This window comes from Xiphophorus hellerii, chromosome 14, assembly GCF_003331165.1.
Source record: "Xiphophorus hellerii strain 12219 chromosome 14, Xiphophorus_hellerii-4.1, whole genome shotgun sequence".
NCBI classification, from domain to species: Eukaryota; Metazoa; Chordata; class Actinopteri; order Cyprinodontiformes; family Poeciliidae; genus Xiphophorus; species Xiphophorus hellerii.
Genome location: NC_045685.1, coordinates 29,484,622 through 29,490,621, shown reverse-complemented (window position 1 = coordinate 29,490,621; position 6,000 = coordinate 29,484,622). Strand labels below are relative to the sequence as shown.

Here is a 6,000-nt window from a genome sequence, read left to right as displayed (position 1 = left end):
AGTCAGTATGTTACTGAGGTCTGACTGATGTGAAGGACTCAGATTTAGACAACTGCTGTGCAGAAAGATTCATTTCAGCCTCACTGATCTCTGATCTGTTCTCCACCGCTGCTCACTCTCCTGCTGCTCCTTCACAATAAAGCTCATTTATCACTTCATGCTTCTCTCCTTCACAATAAAAGCTCATTTAACACTTCCTGCTGCTCCTTCAAAGTTAATGCTTGCTGTGAAAAAGACCACAGCTCCAGTGAAATTTAACTTCATGAGTCAAATTTGAAAACACATTTTTCTCTTTCCCACTTTTCAAATACAAAATCAATCAATCAATTTTATTTATAAAGCACCCTTCAAAGTGCTGTTTTTAGTAGCAGGACTTTGAGCCGTAAATAAGTAAAAATGACCATATTACACGCCGTTGCCTTGACAACGCTCCGTGGGCCCACAGCTGGTTTTCTGGAGGACTGCAGACTGAGAACAGGTGAGAGTCATGCAGGTTTTTGGATCAGAGCTGACGTCTCCAGGTCTGAACAGAACGCCTGAGAAACGAAGGAAGAGACAGAAAACTCAGAAACTCAGTTTATCTGAGGAAAAACTGTTTCACTGAATCTCAAAGTTCAGGTTTGGATTCAGAGGTTCACTGACCTGATGACCTGCAGCCGCTCAGATCTGCGTAGGCTTGCTGGTTTGTAACACTCGGAGGGAAAACTTTGTTTCCATCCACCAGAAAATCAGGGAGCTGCAGAACAACAGAGTCAGAACCACAGAGACTCAACACAGAATAAAAACTGATTTCATTAAAATGTCTTGATAAAAACTCATTTCTTTCTTTGAGCCAAAACTTTGTTTTACTCAGCTGATTTTTACTCTAAAGAGCAAAACAGACATTTTTCCTGTCTCATGTTTCTATATGTTTTTGTCTCATGTTTCTATGTTTTTCATGGTGTCCATTGTAATGGACATCTTGACTAAATGAACGTAGAACGTCATGAAAACTTCTATACTTTCCCCGCAGAGCTTCATGCAATAACTCATGGTCTCAACCTTTTAAACTGGATTTTGCTGTTTTGTTTATCAGTGGCATGTCTGAATAGAGAATAAATAATATAAAATATAGCTTTGACTTTAGTGATGGCCATTGAACTTTCAGATGTATTGACATGCTATTATTTGTAGTGATGTAAACATATAACAATAGATTACACAGTTATCAAACTGCTGGCTATTTCCATGTAACCTTTATTTTTTATGAACACCTTGAAGCAGTTTCAGTTTGGATTTTACATTTCTTACAGCAGAAATGTGTTTTTCTGTGTATTATGGCCTCTTGCATCCAGTCGGCTCTGACTTTTTCTCAGATTTTTGTGTTTACAGACTGATAATTTGATCTAGCAGGACAACAACACCCACTGATTCACTGTGAAGCTGAACTTCTCTGGATGAGACACTGAAAAACTGGGAATGCTTTACTTCTCAATTTACCATCTAATTCCTGTGGCTTATTTTCCTCATCCAATCACTGGATCAGAAATCTCTTGATGTACCATCAGTTCAAGAAGGTTTGACAGTTTTTACTTCATCATTGAGAAAATAACAGAAAATCATTATGAAATCACAAACTGGCTATGAAATGTTCACACATGCTTCTTTCTTTGCACAGTAACACTGAATAATTAGGCGCTGTACAGCCAACACAAAGTCCTGATGTCCATTGGGATGGACATTCAACTTTTAAAAAAGTCCTACGATTTAATGAGAGGAAAAATGTTCAAATACTTTCAAATACTATTACTGGAAATACTTAAAAATATACAGAGAAAACTTTTCTGTGCTGCTATGAACATAAAGAATATTTTTGAAGTAAAACAGAAGCTTCCTCCTCAACGTCTGTTTTCAGTCACATGCTCGTCTGGATGACTGAAACTCACTAGTATCAACTTAAGGGTCTAAACTTTATTGTTTTTGCTTAATAATAAACCAATCTATAACAAGCATCATGTAAATAACCAATTCCCTAATATTTTTATTAGTTTAATCCCAGAAAAGGAGTGGAGTCTAAAGGATGTCTTGATAAAAACTGAAAATAATCAGGAAAATCTTCAGGTAGATGTTTAGATCTGACAATATTTAATTATTAACTCAAAGCTTTTCCTGTATTTCGTAAAAGATTCAAAGACTTACCACTGATTGGTCTAAATTCACAACAGCAGTTTGTGATCCAAAGTTTACTAGAAGAAAGTGTACTAAAAGAAATACAAAAAACAGTCAGCAGGTTTGATCCAGTCAAAAGGTTTTCACAAAAGTCTTTGCATGAAACATAATTACATACTATAGGCGATATAAACAATGAATAAAATATAAGAACTAAACGTAAACAGCTCATACAGTTCTATCAGTTCATTCATATTCTTCCATCAATGTTTTGTGTTTAAGTCTTTTCTAAAACCAGAAAACAGATTTAAATCACTGAACAGAACTTACTCCAGAGTTCATAAAGAACATGTAGCACTCCGCAGTGTTTCTTAATGCTTGGCAGATTCTGGAGGACGTCTTGCAGTTCAGAATAGTCAGGCACACTTTGAAGATAAAACTGTGCGTACGCTGTTTTAGGCATCACCAAGCAGTCTCCTCTGCTCTGAGGCTCATAAAAGCCGGTGAAACAGAGAACAAAGTTGTCACTGTTGAAGTTCAGCTGAAAAAACAGAAACACAACAAGTCAAAGAAAAACCGACCCACAAAGATTCATCAGGAAGAGAAAAGAGTCTGGAAGTCCTGAGGAATAAAACTCTACAGATCAGTTTCTGATTAAATGAGCAGAAATCCTCTGGACTCCTACTTCCTGTGTTTGCTTCAAAATAAAAGCAGGCAGACTCAGAGCTCTGAAGCTGCAGAGATCATCATCATCATCAACATCACCATCATCATCATCATCATCAACATCATCATCATCATCATCATCATCATCATCATCATCATCATGCGTCTGACTAAGCAATAATTAGTAGAGGTTCATCCAGTCATTTTACTCACATAAAGTTGTTCGTATTTCTGTCCAAAGTACGTGATGGGGCATGAGCTGATGTCCACCTTTGTGTTCATAGTAAATACTTCAACTGTCCAGCAGCTCCTGAAACACAGAGACACATGAGATGAGAACCAGAGTCTGGCAGCAACATGACAATCTGTAGATGAATAAACCAGCATCAGTTGGTCTGTTTGGAGACCAAGATGGCAGCAGGAGCTCCGTTCCTCCATCTTCACTGACTCAGCAGAAACTGCTTCTAACTGCAGGAACTCACCTGGCAGCAACATGGCAGCAGAGAGGAAGAGGAGCAGGAGGCGGAGCATGTTGGAGGCGACCAATCAGAGAGCTGGAAAACAGAACATCACATGAAACATAAATCAGTTTTTACTTTCTGCTAAGTTTATTGTTGAAGTTTGAATGTCTCGTTTTATTTCAGTCATGAATGAATTCCTTTGAGGCAGAATCTGTTGCTGGTTTGTCTTCCTTGGAGGTGAGGAAGCCACCTGGGGCCACAGGGACACCTGCAGGGGCCACAAATGTCCTCTGTACAAACACAGGCTGTAAAGTTACTGACAACAAGGCAGATGAATCAGCAGCAGGACCTAAATGATGATATTTGTTTCAGATTTCTCCCAGAAATGTAACATTTTAATGTTAAACCAAAACTTAAAGTGGATTAATGGCAATATCTGGCAACTTCCAACTCTTTCTGATCTGTTGCCAGATTCTGAGGCTTCAAAATGATCCGGTCCTGGTTTTGATCTGTAGTGAGTCTGGTTGATCCAAACAGCAGCGCTGGTAGTGAGCTGAATCATGTCACCTCACAAAACTGCTTGTGTAACAAAGAGCCTGACACCAAACAGACGAAGCAGCTAAACTCTGGTTGGAACGACGTCCAACAGGAAGCAGCTGGCATTCAGTGCTCAGCCTGATGCCAACACAAACAGCTGGAGGCTGTGTGTTCTTCTGTGGTTTAGTTTGACCTTCCTAAGAAACGCACCCTGGAAAGTTTCCTGACATGGCAACAATCAATCAGCCAAATCAAATTTATTTGTAGAGCACCTTTCAGCAACAAGGCATTTCAAAGAGCATTACATCATAAAAACATAAAAATATAAAGTCAACAGCTTTACATTTTGCACATCAGATTATTGATCAATGTTTCATGATTATGTTTCCAAATCAGCTCTAACCAGCTGAGTTTTTAGTCTGGATTTAAAGGAACTCAGTGTTTCAGCTGTTCTGCAGTTTTCTGGTGGTTTGTTCCAGATTTGTGGTGCACAGAAGCTCAGAGAATCAAAGTCAAAGTTTCTGATTCTGTAAAGCTCTCAGGGTAACTTTACACCACAAATTTTACTCAAGTTAGAGAAGCAATAGTTCAACATATTTTACTCAAGTAAAAGTAAAAAGTTTCCGTCCAGGAAACGACTCAATTAAGAGCAGAAAAGCATTTGGTAAAAAGTAACTGATCAAAACATGAATCATATTTTAACAATTCATCATCAGATGCACCAAAATGCAAATTTATGTGGAAATTTTGGACCAAATTGAAAAAAATAATCTTGTAACATAGCTAGAATTTGGGGAAGTAAAATTTCTGAAATCAATTTCTGTCAACATAAAGTTTATGAAACTTTAAGAAAGTTTTTGTGAAAGTTCCTCCATCTGGAGAATTTATGGTTAAAAGCTTGTTGTGGTGGTGATTTTGCAAATAGATGGTAATAATCTTCGGTTGTTTTTCTACGTGGCTCTGTTGCTGTGAATGTTTCCTCTTTCCCCCTCAGAGAATTTGGTTTTCTGTGAGAAATGTCTCCATGGATGAGCAGAAGAGAGTCCAGCGGGTCTTACCCTCTACAGGAGGATGATGAAGGTGATGATGAAGGTGGCTCTCTGGTGACCGGAGTTGCTGGGCCGATTTGGCGTCTCTGTCCGGCGGATGCTGCTGCTTCTGTTGGTCTCTGCTGGCGTCACCGGATTAAATAAACCTGGAGACGAGGAGGGGACGGTGATGATTGGCCAAACACCTGGGACAGGTATTTGCCCCGGGCTCATTCTGTTCAGTTATTTGTACTGATGGTAAGACAGAAACACCTGCAAAGGAATGTCACTGAACCAGAAAACTGAGCACAGCTGCAGCCATGTATTAAAACACCAGATGCTAATAACTCAGTGATTTCTCACAACATGACATTTGTTTTGGGCTTCAACTGATTTTCCACCTTTCCTTCATGAAACCAGAGGACATTTACAGAGGATTGTCCAGTAATGGGTTATAAAACCAGTGAATCCTAAAAGGCATCATTGCCTCAAATTTACACCACAGATATGAGGAAGATGAGCTGAAGAATGAAGACAATAATAATAATAATTACACCTGGTAATTAACAGGTGGAGCTCCAAGGAACAGCAGATGTGACTCACAGTTTGTTGTTTGGTAACATTTCAAACTGATGCTGAACTAAAATGACCTCAGTATGTTTTATAATGTCACTTCAGTTTCTCACTTATTAGCTCAAATGTTTCTTCTGCCCCAGTTTAGAATCCAGTCTCTACCAGGAACGGACTGGCATACGGGGCTAACTGGGGCCTTCCCAGTGGCCCCTCCGTTGGCAGCCAAAAGGGCGCAGCAAGCAGCATCCTTGGTTTGCAGAGTCTCAAACTACGTCATATCAAACTCCTTCCTGACCTCACTTCCGCCCAGTCAGGCAGATTTCAGCAGTGCAGTGGACCTGTAAACTGAGCGCAACAGAACCGCCGGCTGACCATGAAGAGCAGAGATCAGAAAAACTGGTCCGAACAGAAAACAGCCTCTGAGGCGATTATTACAAACTCAACGACGGTCATGAGACAGAAAAGCCTCGTCTGGCCGTCTGTTCCTGCCAGTGAGTCATGAATTAAATCTCCATATTTCTCTCTCCAGCAGAGAAGCCCGGTCTGCAGAACCAAGCTGAAGTTGGTTCCGATTGGGGAAATGACTA

General features: G+C 39.8%; 1 long non-coding RNA gene across 1 annotated transcript; it reads right to left on the bottom strand.

Moving 5' to 3' along the window:
* Positions 1-2,598: 2,598 nt before the first annotated feature.
* Positions 2,599-4,977, bottom strand: LOC116733294 (uncharacterized). Its single transcript, XR_004341994.1, has 3 exons — positions 4,871-4,977; positions 3,028-3,368; positions 2,599-2,689 (listed from the first exon to the last, which is right to left on the bottom strand). It is a non-coding gene; the product is annotated as an uncharacterized LOC116733294 (long non-coding RNA).
* Between the last annotated feature and the right edge of the window lie 1,023 nt (positions 4,978-6,000).